Source organism: Nipponia nippon, unplaced genomic scaffold, assembly GCF_047370975.1.
Source record: "Nipponia nippon isolate SJK-2023a ecotype South Korea unplaced genomic scaffold, ASM4737097v1 scaffold_1, whole genome shotgun sequence".
Classification (NCBI taxonomy): domain Eukaryota; kingdom Metazoa; phylum Chordata; class Aves; order Pelecaniformes; family Threskiornithidae; genus Nipponia; species Nipponia nippon.
The window spans coordinates 45,101,020-45,115,851 of NW_028262290.1; the positions used below are offsets into that span (position 1 = coordinate 45,101,020).

The window sequence follows — 14,832 nt, forward strand, 5'->3', positions numbered from 1 at the left end:
CTTCTGTGTAGCTTAGATCACACAGTAATACTCACTTAAATGTTTCTATTTATTGTCTAACTTTCTGAACAGATGGAAAACTATATGTAAATTCTAATTCCTCTTGCTCTTAAAAATCCTACAATAATGCACCTTCCTTTCACTGCGACAATTTCAAAGAGGTGGCATGGCTGATCATTTGAATTTATAAACCTTCCCTACATTCACGCTCTACCTCAAATTCCATCTGCTCATTAATAGTGTCACTTGTAGGGCAAGACTCTTTCCTCCTGCTAAGAAAACCCACAGCACCAGGCAGTAGGCAAGAACTGACACAAGGAATATGATAACAAGATTCCACAACACAAGCAAGTTTTGATTCCATTAATTCCTGTTGTGCCCTGGGTTATAATCTATGATTCTCGGAGCAAATGCAAACCAGACATTTATAAATGGCAAACAGAAAGGCCAAACCATTTGTTGCAACTTGGTTTACAGTATGCCATTAATTTGCCTATGCAATTTCAGCATAATCAGGAAACTTTCAGGAAACACCATGGATCACTCAAGTTTTATGTAGTGAAACACACACATGAAACAATTTCACAATTCAAATCCAATACTTTTCAGATAGCTAGTTTATCACATTTACTCTATTTATTCTTTTCTAAGAGTCTGTTTTCCTCTTCCAATGCTTTCATGTTTAGCTCTAAGAACATGGTCGTTTCCTGAAGCTCAACAGAATTACTCAAATGCTTAATTTTAAGTACATATATGTTTTCAAGCTCAGTGTTTTAGCCTTGTCTTTTCATACACCATGTAATGCATGGCATATGATGAAATATTCTAATAATGGTGAAGCCCTGGAGTAGTGGCCCTTTGTATCCGAATCTTCATACTGTGCATTGTTCATCAGGCAATTCATTTTAAGTGTACCAGAAATGCTTCTTCTATGGGAACAGATGCCTTCAATGGCTAAACTCCTGATTTGATATATCAGACCCTGAGATTCCTACTGTGTATAGGGTGCTAATCATGTTAAGGTAACACAAGAGGAAGGCATTTAAGTTATACACTTTAAGAGGCACAAACAGTCAAAAATGCTCAGGCATCTAAATCAATCATAATAAACACAGCTAACAGATAGTGCTTGCTTTGTTCACAGTGCTGGCTTATTTCATTCTCAGCCTATTCAGTCTGCATGGTTATAAAAAGATCAGACTTGCATTATGCTTGTATTTCTTGCAGTACTCCTAATTTGATTTTCCAGTGTTGGATTCTTAAAGCTTATTTTTAAGGCTTAGTCTTAAAGATGATAAGTGAAGAAGCTAACGGGAAAAAATCTAAGTTGCTTTGCTTCTCTGCTAAACCATTTTGGAGCAAAAAGGAAAAACTGTTGATTATTCTGTATATTCGTGTCCAGCTTACTGTATTAACTATTCACAGGTATCAACCAAGAGGCAATATAATGTAGTGGCTGAGTGTTTTATCTGATACCTCAAGACATGAAAGAAATAACAAATGCAGTAGATAATGGATGATGAGAGACTAGGAAGGCCTAACAAGTTGTTCGACACCTAGGTTCATGTTGTATAAAATCAACAATTATTACTCTTGAACTGATCAAAATTACAGTTTGCTCAACATTGGGTAGCTCATTTCCCTGGCACGTTGTCATTGTGACTTGAGTAGCAGAAGCTAGTTTCCCATTTTCATAAATGAAGCCTTCTTCCTTTTGTGAATATGGAATTCCCCGTTTTTTTCTTTTCTTTTTCGCTTACTGAAACTGGATAGAACTCAGATCTTGCATATCTAGAGTTGAGGATACAAAAAGTAGGAATGTCTCTTCTGTAATATCTCTACTCACATCTATGCATCATTTTTGTGTGAAGAGAAAATGACAAAGAAAAAACATTTTCCACCATAGCAACATTATGGAGAGGAAGAAAAGGAGAAATATAACTTTCAAGGTTTTTATTGCATTTTTATCTCTTGGCATTATTATAATTTATTTTATTTGTTTAACTTAAAGACTAGGTGATTTCTTTCATAGAATCATAGAACCATAGAATTGTTAAGGTTGGAAAGGACCTCTGAGCTCATTGAGTCCAACCTGCTAACCTAACTGCCTGGTCCCCGTCTAAACCATGTCCCTAAGCAGCACATCCATATGTTTTTTGAACACTTCCAGGGACTGTGATTGTACCACTTCCCTGGACAGCCTGTTCCAATGCCTAACCACTGTCTCCATGAAGAAATTTTTCCTAGTATCTAATCTAAATCTCCGCTGCCACAACTTGAGGCCATTTCCTCTTGTCCTATCGCTTGTTACTAGGGAGAAGAGACCGACTCCCACCTCACTGCAACCTCCTTTCAGGTAGTTGTAGAGGGCAATAAGGTCTCCCCTCAGCCTCCTCTTCTCAAGACTAAACAACCCCAGTTCCCTCAGCTGCTCCTCATAAGACTTATTCTCCAGACCCTTCACCAGCTTCATTGCCCTTCTTTGGACATGCTCTAGCACCTCAATGTCCTTCTTGGAGTGAGGGGCCCAAAACTCAACACAGTATTCAAGGTGTGGCCTCACCACTGCCGAGTATAGGAGTACTATCACCTCCCTGGTCCTGCTGGCCACACTATTCCTGATACAGGCCAGGATGCCATTGGCCCTCTTGGCCACCTGAGCACACTGCTGGCTCATGTTCAGGCGGCTGTCAACCAACACCCCCAGGTCCTTTTCAGCCAGGCAGCTCTCCAGTCACTCTTCCCCAAGCCTGTAGCGTTGCGTGGGGTTGTTGTGACCCAAGTGCAGGACCCGGCACTTAGCCTTGTTGAATCTCATACAGTTGGCCTTGGCCCATCAATCCAGCCTGTCCAGATCCCTCTGTAGAGCCTTCCTACCTTCAGGCAGATCAACACTTCCACCCACCCTGGTGTCATCTGCAAACTTACTGAGGGTGCACTCGATCCCCTCATCCAGATCATCAATAAAGATAGTAAAGAGAACTGGCCCCAATACTGAGCCCTGGGGAACACCAGTCATGCCAGAAGTCTAGTTATGTTAAGTTCTCTGAAGTCAAGTTATGATTTTTTTTAAATCAATCAGGCCCCATAAATAGAATGCAAGTACTTCAGCTGTGTATACCTTAGTTTCAATTTACATAGTAAGTATACTGTATAGATCTCGACATTCAAGTTTGCTGTCCTGAAGTTGCCATTATTTCTCAATTTTTATTAAAGTTACCTTTTTTTAATCAAGTTAAAAGGAGTTCACAGAAGTGAGAAATTTAACACAGTTCATGGATGGTTTCCAAATATTTCACTACAAAAAAATTCTGCTCGTAATTGTTACGAAATATTTTTTTCCTTCTGTTTGGCACTCTGGAATAGAATAAAGCTGAATTCTTAAATTATTAACTTACTCCCCTTCACAACAAATCATCAATTCATTAACCAAATATTTAACATTTTTCCTTCACAAATTATTCACTCTGTTCAACATGTTCTTTATTTTAAGCATCTCTGTCTCTATACTTAACCATCTAGTTTGTGATGAATACAGATTATTGAATCAGGCTTTCTAGGGAAAAACAAACAAACAAACAAACAAAACCAAAAACAAACCCTCATTTCTTCTAATTATTTACTGAATGGGTTTGATCAGTGATGTCAGGTTAAATCCTAAATTATGTTGCAAGAGTAAAAAAGGATTAAGCAAAATTAATTTCCAAAGTCAAGAGTTTTCTGTCTGTATCGCTGGTTTAACTATTTTCTAGGACCACTGGATGTGGATGGTGAGTGAACGTATGCAAACCCACTTATGCCCTGACAGATGAGACACTGCAAAAACACAAACATGAGCTGGGTATCCCCTTCAAGCCAGCTCTCATGCTCACTGTAAATCTCTCTTAGCATAGGCTCAGGTGTGAATGATATGAAAGAGAGGAAATCTCATTATGTTCTTCAGATGAGAGTAGCTCCTATCTCTGCTTAGCTGACGATGTTAGCTATCATGTGTGTAAGGTCAATGGGAATTTTGCCACTGGGTTAAATCCTAACTCCACTGAATCCTGCTTTGCAAATCATGAACTGTAATTGATGAGGGTTTTAACTCTGCAATCCTGCCAGGGAACAGCAATAGATGCAAAAATAAATTGGGGGTTTTATTTATATTCATGGGTTTTATTTGTTCCTCTTGCAACTTTACTACTTATTTTTATTTGAATGTTAGTTTATCCCAGAAGAATTAATAGAATTATGAAATATTATCATCAGTCTCCAACTCTCCCTCCCCTGAAGACATTGTTGGAAAAACTATTAAAGCTTCAGAGCTCAGGTCATATTCCTTTATTTAAACAATCTACCCCGATTTACAGAAAATTTCAGTCAGTCAAATGAATAACTTTATATTATAGGGCAGAAAAAGCTAACTGACGGTCCAAATTAAAACCTGGCATAAAAAAAGGCAACCTGGCTAGGACACATCAAATGCTAGGGAGTCTTCAGTTTTCTTACCTTTGCAGAGCTTCAAGTCAAATAGCGCTTCTTTTCCCAGTAATGATAAAGACAAAAAATACTTAATTTATAATGATTAAAAGTTTTCTGGGCACAGAAAAAGAAAAGCAACAAAGCTATGTCCTCAGGCAACCCTGTTTCATTTAATCTTTTTTCTTCTCCGTTCCAGAGCTTCACTGCTTTGTTCTTTATTATTCTTTCTTCCCACCAACTTTCATATTCATTTGAACTGGAATATACTACTGTATATGTAAAGTCATGTGAGCAATCTAGTACAGGCTTACTAAAACAATGAAGAGTCCTAAAAATAAAATATAAATTCCCATAATGGCTCATCTGCTGCAGACTTCCACCACTTAAACTGCTTAGGTTTTTGAAACAAGGTGCAGGTACTTCTTTGAAATTCTCCGTTTTATGATTACAACAGAAAAAAACATAGTTCAAATAATTATAACTTTAATTTTTTTTTTACTTTTGCATTTTTCTTTCACAAAGTATTCACTTTGTAGCTCATTACAATTTAGCAGATAAGTCTGGTGAAGGAATAGTGGTATGGTGAAATTCTACATTCATTGCTATTTTCAGCCTCTTCTAAGATCACACAAGTAATTCTGGAAGCATTTCAGTTTAGGACTCTGTGGTTATATGAATTCTGGTAAATTAGATGTGCCAAAGCCTGTTCTGTGGCACTTAGAGCAAGTGGTGTGGCTTGCATGCAAAATGTTAAAATCTCTTCTACTTCAGAACAGAGAGGCCTTATCTAAATTAGTTATCAGGAACTGCCATTGACCTATAGTAGTCCCTAAATTGTACCTAAATACTGTTTGAGAAAGTGTTAATTGCATAAGCCAAAGCATTTTAGGAAAAACACCAACTAAACAGCTCTAGCCCTGTTTGCTACCATACACAGCTTCTAAGTCCAGCATCTTCTAAAGGAAAAGCAATAGCCCCTTACACACCTTGGGATATAATACATTGCTCTCATCATAAAAATCACTAGCTATAAAACCTAAAATATAAGCTGGAAATTTAACAATCTCTTCTGTGCTTGGGAACTGCAAGTAGTGCTATGACCTTTCAGCAAAGATATCCTTGCATTTAAAGATTTTTTAATTATTATATTTTAAATCAATTACTATATAGCAATACATAGCAATTAATATAACTACTGTGATATTAAAATAATTAAGCCAACACAAAATATTTAACAACCTGAAACTTGCATTTTATACCAGTACTTCTGTGAACTCAGTTTCAACATTGTTGAGTTCTTTTCTCCCTTTTGCTCACACGTGTTTTACACCAAATATAGTTTACTGCAATCAAAGGAACAAAATAATTTTAAACATGCTATTAATAAAAGAAATGGCATCATCTGGAAAAAAAAACCCAACAGTAGCCTAGTGAAAATAATGACACCCTGAAGGCATATGTTGCTTGTATTTACCATCACTTGATTGCTATTGTAGTAACATAGATGAACATACTAGCAGTTGGCTAAGGATCTTTATATCTTTTTAACCACAGATACATGAGAATAGTAATTCTGGCATCATGAAGTCACATATAATAGATGATAAAATTATTTCTAGGTGCTACCATATTCTGTAAGAATACTGGGAAATCGGATTGCTCTCTCAGATACTTTAATATGCATTTCAGGTACCAACTATTCCAGATGTATATGCAGGTGATATAATACAAAGAAGAGGGAACGAAGACAAGGAAGGATTCTGTATCCTTATTCAGTGCAGTATATCACTAGTTGGTTCAGCAGTCTACATTCATCTACATTCTCTTAAAGTTTGATACTGTTCAGTTTTCCATGGAGTGACTTCTATGGCAGCTAAATAAAAGAACATTTAAAAATAATTCACAACTAATAAGTCCCCTTTCGTGAAGAAAAGTATTGAACACTCCATGTTTATATGAAATATACAATAAGTGGAATTAGGAAATTTTATTTGAAGGTATGCTTATCTTTCCTATAAACTGTAATTGTTTAATTATTTCTCTACCTAGATTCCAACATAGGATGGAAGGCTATGGTGGCCTTGTTTTGGTCTCTGCTAGGGTTTGTAGGGTGCTATTTTTGCTGTTGACAAAAGTCTTGACAGCAGATTCTACAGCAAAATGAATTTTTCATGTCTTAGATCCCTGCTGACCCTACTGAGTACTATTTCTATTTCTGTCCCAGTGAGTCAAAGGCACGGTTACCTCCATCTCCAGGTAACACATCTCTAGATCATAACCACTACTTCCTCTAAGCTATAAAACTACTAACATAGACTAAAATAACAACCATTGTTTTTAACATGTTTTTGCTAGAAATTTGTTGCATCTTTCTTAGTGAGAAAGACCACGTGCCTCAAGGCATGCCGTTTTTTCCAACGGTACTTACTGGTCTAACAAAAATGTTCATTTACATTAATATATGAAGTAAACTGAATTCTTCAGGTTGTTTAAATGTGAAATACACAATATTTCACAGAACATTTAGCTCAGATTTTCCTCTGTCATTATTAGCTCTGTCAAGCTAAAGCTTCTGCTGCACTTTTCCCTATTTCTGGATGTTATACTCGGCATGTGTAATCTCTACACAATGAAAACCAATGCTTTGTTTCAGCTTCCTATCGCAAGGTCACATTTGAAGCCTCATTCCAGTATTGTAAATGGCATACTGACTCCTGGCACATAAGACCATTAAAAAACTGAATGTACACATGTCAAATCTCACAGACTGATTTCTGTCAAACGAAGACCAAAGGTCATCAATTCTTCTCTCACCCATTCACTTAGAGAACTAAGCCTTTTTATCCTACCTTAATATGGCTGCTGGATTCCAAGTGACAATGTCTTTCCAGCAGTAAGTAAACATACAATGACTTGAAAATCTGGAAAAGGAGATTCTGCCTGTGGGGACATGAAATATGTAGCAACTTAGGGCAGATAACACACAATCTTTGCAAAATTGATAAGAACATTTCAGTATAAATGTTCCAGGAGATTGCAACCACATTGCTTTCTAAAGTCTGCTCTTCAAATATAGGTTTAATTTCACCTTTTCATTTAGCTATCTGAAGAGAACTTCAGCTACAACAGTCTTACTTGCAGGAGGTACATGATTATAAAAGCAACGTTACATACAGAATTGAAATGACTGTTGCTTTATGATACTCCATTTTGCTAAATTAACCTAAATTTTAATTTCAGAAAATTCTAGATTAAACCTTATCACATAGATTCACCTCTGGATTGTCCATTCTCCTATCACAATGAAATACTTTTAAAATTAAGTGCAGCTGAATTCTGCAATCATGAGTCATGTTATAATACAAAACAAAGAAAAGGAGACAAAAAGAGTCTGCCCTGAAGCCTATGTGTGAAGGAGAAAGACTGATCAGATTAGAAAATGCAATGGAGAAATATAAGACAGAAAAGACCACGTGTGTCAGTAGGGTCAGACCTTGGCAACAGAACAACAGCTGATGGATCCAGAAAAGTCTGCTGATCAGCTATTCTGCACACCTCTGGACTATGGCACTGCCAACAGCCCTACAGCAAGGACCTAATTGGTCCTTTGGGTGGGAAACCAAAATAAACAGTCTAGCCTACTACAGGAAGTGAACACATGAGACCAAGGAAGAGTACAGGGAAATGTTAGGTGGGTTTCACAGCCTGGAAAATGGCAGTGAAGAAAGCAAGCTACTATTTTATTTTCTCTCATTTGTTGCTATCTTACCTCTAAAAAGCAGGCCACTGCCTCTTAAAAAGAGGAGAAGATACTTGCATTTTACATATAATAAATGGTAACATGCAACACAAAAGAATGCTTTAAATACTCACACTTCCTTTGTTAGCATTATATTTAAGATTTCTTCACACAGGACTGTTGAATTTGGATGTAAATACGTACATTGTAGCTGCACTTTTTTTCCTTTTTTTTTTAAACTGGAAATCAAGTTCAAGATTTCAGTTAGCCTTTTATGGTGGAGGGCACCCAAGTACAAGGAATAAAAAAAGCTCCCTTTTCCTATCAACTACCAGTGTATACCTCTACAGACGTATGCTAGAAACATGGCAAACCTTGATAAAACATTTCTGGCATACAGAGAAGCAAGGAACGTATTGAGGCAGGGCTTGCCAACTCTTGCTCTAACGTTAGGAAAACATTTCTCCTTTGATTGCAGCAACAAGTGAAATATAGCACTTGAAATTTATCTGGGAGATACTTAAATCCAAGGTTATGGAGGTCCCACTTCTAGGTCACTGAAAGCAAAGCAAGCTAAAATTGCACATGAATGTTAAAAATATAACAAATGTAAATCTGACAAACATCAAAGTCCTGAGTGTTAGCTGGATTTCTTTTTCCATAGTTCTCTTATAGAATTCATGCATTTTAATAAGCCTAATAATTTGTACATACTGTGAACTATAATTATTTTGCTTTCAGGTTGATTTACTACTGTTGACAGGAAAGGAGTGTAAAAGCATCACCTTTTAATTTTTTCAGATACTTGATACAGTGATGGAGTGATTGGAAGGATTATAAATAATGAAATATTATACACTTTCAGGAACATGCAGAAATTTTGAATTAAAACCACTCTTACAAAAATGTCACAAAAGCTTTGTTCAGCTTAATTCATGCCTTAATACTCTAAGTGTCTGTTGAAGTATAATGGAGGGTATCTTCTCCATTCTTCCAAAAATAATAGTTTCAAGCAGCAGTGGTTCTTTTATAAAACACAGTATCTTATAATACAGTGACAACCTTAAATTAAGCTCTTCTTTAGGTTTCCATGTGTAGGAATATGATGTATCCAAGATCACTTGCATCCAGTAACCATAAATCTAAGAAACTTTTTGATTCATGTTCCTAATTTCTTATTTAAGTGACAATACTGCAAAATGTAGGCTGATTAAAACACTTTCTGAGGGCAATCTATTGAAAATAACATCCTGTTCCATATGGACACTAGACATTACATCAAAGCTGCAGTTTTTCAGACCCTAAATTTAGGAACAGAGGATTGACATTGGCAGTCTTGATCATGTAACTCAAGCCTCTTGCAATCTCAATCCATTTTGTAAAAGCTGTTTAGTCCAAAAGGGTCAAGTCAACATATATGCTATGCATCCTGACACAACAGATGCCACAAAATATTTTTCCAGACTCCACAGTCCACTATGACCCAAGGGCCCTGAATCACAACTACTTCCCTTCAGTATAAATATATACCTCAGAGATCTTGTTTGTTGATTTTTTTTTAAAAAAAACAACATTCCTAACAGCAAACTATGGCCCAAACAATAAAGGAAATTACAAGAAAAAGACAGCAATGGCTAACAAAGTAGGTTTGGGGAGGAACCCTTCTGAACCGTAGAATGGCACTTAGGGATGGGCAAGGCACAGAAGCCAGGTACTTAACAGACTTTATCATCACTAAAATTTTACTGTAGCCCACCACACATCTCTGAGGCCTCTGTGGCTAACCTTTTCAGGAAGGATTAAAAAAGAAAAGAAACCTCCACCAAAACCAATGTTATGATTTATCACATAAATAAGCAGTCTGTCTTTCAAGCAGTGTGGTATCCAGAACTGTGTGTTGGCCTCACCAGATTATAGGATATAAGGCTGAAAGACCTCTCCTCATCTACTGAGTATAAATTCCAGCAACTGCAAGCAGCCTCAGCGTGTAATCTTGTCTGTAAATGTATCAAGCTTCATTGTAGGAGTAATCAAACTCCTTGTCTTCATTGCTTCTATTGCCATGACTTTTTTGAAACATTACAATCTGCAATTTGCAAAAACAATGAGAAAAACGGTGACAATGGCAAAAATGAATTCATATAACGAATTTCTCTAATATTAAAATGCGTGAAAAATAAGCTGTGAAACAAATAACTGAATCGTGAACATTCATAGTTTGGAATGGGTAACTTAATACTTTTCAAAGTAGTGAATACAGCTAATAACCTCAAATGCTTTTTTTAAAGAGAGTGCTTCCAATAGATTATTTATTGTTCTTACCCTGTAACAATTTTTTGTCTTCACAGGTGATACTGTGACAATATCTGCAAAAACATCATTCTATTTTAAGGTGTTTCAATCTTACAAATAAACACTAGAGAATCAATATAAGTTCATGTGATTTTATGAAAAGTTTATGTGAACACGTGAACAATAAATCCATATATTAGTACAACCACCAGGCAAAAACAAACTATATAAGGCAGTATGGCAATTTTCTAAATTAATTACCTCTAAGTTAAAGGTGAAGCTTTACATGTTTCTTGACTTCCAATGTCAGTCTTAATTCTCCCTGTCTGTAGTCCTCCTCAGTCACAGCAGTTGAGTACTTCTCACACTTTGTCCCTTTGTCCTCAAACATGAGGAACTTCCTAAGGAACGGCACAGTCGCAGGTGACACCAGCCATGCCTCCTGCACGCCTTCGCTATGCTAGACTTGGGAGGACAGCCTGGGAGAAGACATTCCACTGAATTTAAAACAGAAAATAAGAATAGCTGCCCACTTTAAGTTATTAACAACTTTTTTTTTTTCATTTTGCTAAATAAAACTGTTCAGTTTCCCCACAAATAAAACTATTTGAATGGCACACATTTGAAAGATTTCATACATACACACAGAGGCGTGCCCCGAAGCCCTAACTGCATTACTCCATCTCCACTGGCACCACACATGCCACAAAATACTTCCCAAAACCCTATAGTCCACTAAGACCTAAAATAAAGTCCCAATAATATAACTGACCCTCTTCAATACTAAGGTAATCTTCTGGCAAAAAAGTTAGGATGAATGCTGAAAGCAGACCATGACAGATCTACTCAGGCAGTGCAGAGGGCCATTGGGTGTGGGATCACTAGCTCCCCTCCAACAGCATTCAAGCTGTAATTCTTAACTGTTTCAGAAATAATTCCTATCATAGTGTGAGCAAACAAAGTGAGGATTCAGTCAACAAAAGGGGAGATGGAGGTGACATTAAGACTTGATTCACCAGGTGGATTCACCAGGTCATACTGACATCAGCACTCTCTTGTTCATACCACCCTGCAGGTAAAATGAGGATAATATTTTGCTTTTGCAGTAAAAGAAAAAGCAAACAGGCCAGAGATGTTCCAAGTATGTGAGGGTTCAAGAGCAAGAGAATTAGAATTGTGCCCTTTCTCCCATAAATACACAATATCATAACCCAGAACTGATGCAATACCATACACCGGATCCACAGCAGATCTGTCATCATAGTCACTTACAGAGCTAGCAGATCAACTATATATTAGAAGGAAAAAGATATAAGAAACTGAACTTTAAAAAGTTGTGATGCCATTGTAACATTTTACTTAAGAAAGATCTATAAACTCTTAGGGACCCCTCTTGCCACCCCTTCACCCCTGCCTCCCACTCCCCGTCCCCCCTTCCCCCCCCCCCCCCCCAATTATAAGTTTCATTTACATTCTTAATTTTGCGAGACTGGTATTTGCTCGTAAATTTTTAAGTTGTCAAACATATAGTCTCACAACATAAAAGATGTCTAATTAGCTTATGCAAGGATTAATTTGGACAGCATTTTAATTACAAATCTATGATGCATCAGACTGGTTCATATTTCAAACACATTTTAGTAAGCTGAGTTGTATTACATAAATGGTCTTTAAAGACAACCACTTTTTAGAAGTGACTATCTTCAGGACTGATGCAAGGGAAGACATGCCTCTAAGTTATCTTCCAGCAGATTTCACAGATGGCTCACAAGGCTGTCATAAGGCACAGGAGGAAGACAGTTGCTTATTTCTTTATAGGGATGCAAGTGCTAAGCACAATCTGGATTTAAGGCTAGAAGTTGTTTATTTACCAATAACTCTTCTAAACCTTACTCTTGCTAACTAATATTTCTCACATCGAAGTGAATTACTAAAACGTAAAATGAAAAGGCTGCAAGGTAATGTGTACTTTACATTGATGAGATGTCAAGTATTGCCTTACAAAAACATGTAACGTCCTTTTCAAGTGCAACCTTTTATGCATTCTTCTATGCAGTCTATAGTGGAGTCTATTTTGTTGGTACAAGTGAACATATGAAAGCACCATTGAGTAGTCATGGGATACACTGGTTAGACCATTTCAGGAAAAAAAGCAAGGTTTTTCAAAACATAACTATGGGTTAATGTTGTAGATCAAATTCTGACAAACAGTACCATCATCAGTTTGTGCCCTATCACTAGGCTGTGAAGAGAATCACAACAAGCTACAAATGTATATGCTTATTTTTCAAAACCTACCTCACTTATCATAATAGACACTTTTCACGATTTATAAAGGCAGAGCATGACTTTTTTCAGAATTCGCTTCTTTGTTATGGAAAACAGCAACAGGAAACAAGGTCTAATGGATCATACTGGTGTTCTTTTATAACCTTCACATGGACCAATCCTTTTTTCAGCCTTCCAACAGCATTGTGAAAAATAACAATCAATTAAAAAAAAAAAAAAAATCAGGGTACATTTTCTTCCCTACAGCTTCTAAAGACTCAACTAACCTGGCTGCAAGCATCTGGCACCAAGCAAGTGGCATATGTAAGTTGTTTACAGACTTTGTGTATCTCAGAAATAGAAAGCCTAAGGCTCCTGTCAAGAAGCTTCAATTTGCTCTAAAACACTGTTCTTCTAAGACATCAGTCTCTGAGACCTCTTGTCTTTTTGGTCAGCAGTGTTCTTTGAACAATTATAGCATCTCTGGTGGGGCTTGCAGAAGGAAATCACACTGGTTAAGTGTATGTGCCACACTGAAATCCAGGGACAGTGCTCAAGAGACATTTGAAAGCATTAGCCTATAGTCTGGTCTTGACTCATTGTATTATCTTCTTTTTTCTAAGCTCAGCTGTCTATTGTGTGTCTTATGTTAAGGGTGACTACTGTATTACAGAAGCTCCATTACAAGAAGCCTTTACAACAAAAAACATACCTTATAATTTTTCAGTCTCCTAGGCAGTTGCTTAATTATACACTTCACTCTCATAACCTACAGACACATCAAGAAATTACTTGAGACTGTAATACCACGGCATTTCATGCAGCATAATGATTTAACTTCGTGGCTCTATATAAGACTGAATGCAGTATGGAAGTCATACATGTCTGTATCTCTCCGAGATTCTTGTGATATATTAAACAAATAGATGGGGAAAAAAAATACCTTTTTTTGTTACATAAAACAAGATGTTGTACTAAACTTCACAGGCAATTCCAACAACCCACTGTTCTGTCTAGAGCTCTCAAACTAGAAATAGAGAGAATTCGTCCTGCTCTTGTCCTGGCTGGTTCTATTTCAAACAGACCCATCACCTTCCCTTTTAATATGTGATACAGCAATTTATTATTGCTGCCTCTATGGTCGACATAATTATAGGCAAACATATTCAATAAGAAGCCTCTTCTTCCATTTCCAGATCTTTCCTCCCACGCTATGACAAGTCCTTGTCTTTTTTTTGATTCTCTGTTTCACCAATTGTACTTTTTTCATCAATGCAATACATGTATTTTTGTGTGAAATATATATTAATTTGATACATTCAGGTAAGTTCAGGGAAGCTCAACAATAAATTAACAGGACTGAAAAAAAACCAAACCAAACAACAAACCCAACCTAATACTCCAAGTCTTTTGAGATTCGACCATCACTAAACCCAGAGAGCCTGACATTTCTTTCATCTTTATTACACCTGAAGAAGTTATTTTTAGCTTTTGTGCACTGTAATCCACTTGCTGTTAGCTATGACAAGCATCCCGAAATCATTAACTTATTTCCTCTAGCAGTGGCATCATTGGACAGCTGGTTTAGTTATTCCCACTGTGACATATGAAGAAAATGTATTTTCTTTCCTTCACATATAAAACACAGTAGCAACATAAGATGCCAGCTTCAATAACTACTGCAGTACTATCTCTAATGACTCATGTTTTTCATGTATTTTCCAGTAGCTTGTTAATTTTTAAAAATCTATCTTTAAATAGGTACCTTGAGATCAATTTCAGGAGATTTTTTAAGTATTGTGCAGGACTTACTGCTAATTTGGGCAACAGACAGTAAGGTAAATCACTGATATTCTTTCATCAGCTTTCATCATCTTGATATATATCAATGTGATACATGTATATATACATCCAGATGAATATGTAAAATGACATGAAATTGTCTGTACAACCAGAAAACAAGGATTCTTCACATTCTGACATCAGTTTTGGAAAGCATTCAAATCTCTCTCTAACATAAGCTTACACTATGTTGTTTTATTCAGTGCAAGCCAAACTTCTTCAACATA

At 36.6% G+C, this 14,832-nt stretch overlaps 1 protein-coding gene across 3 annotated transcripts in view; it reads right to left on the reverse strand.

Annotated features, from left to right (window-relative positions):
- Window positions 1-14,832, reverse strand: part of SNTG1 (syntrophin gamma 1) — a 355,828-nt gene that overhangs the window by 254,505 nt on the left and 86,491 nt on the right. Inside the window, exon 2 of one of the 3 annotated variants that reach the window (XM_087753564.1) lies at window positions 7,314-7,404. The exons of the other annotated variants lie outside the window; for them this stretch is intronic. The gene's annotated coding sequence lies outside the window, so the exon portion shown is untranslated. The remainder of the gene's footprint in view (window positions 1-7,313; window positions 7,405-14,832) is intronic. 3 annotated transcript variants of the gene reach the window in all.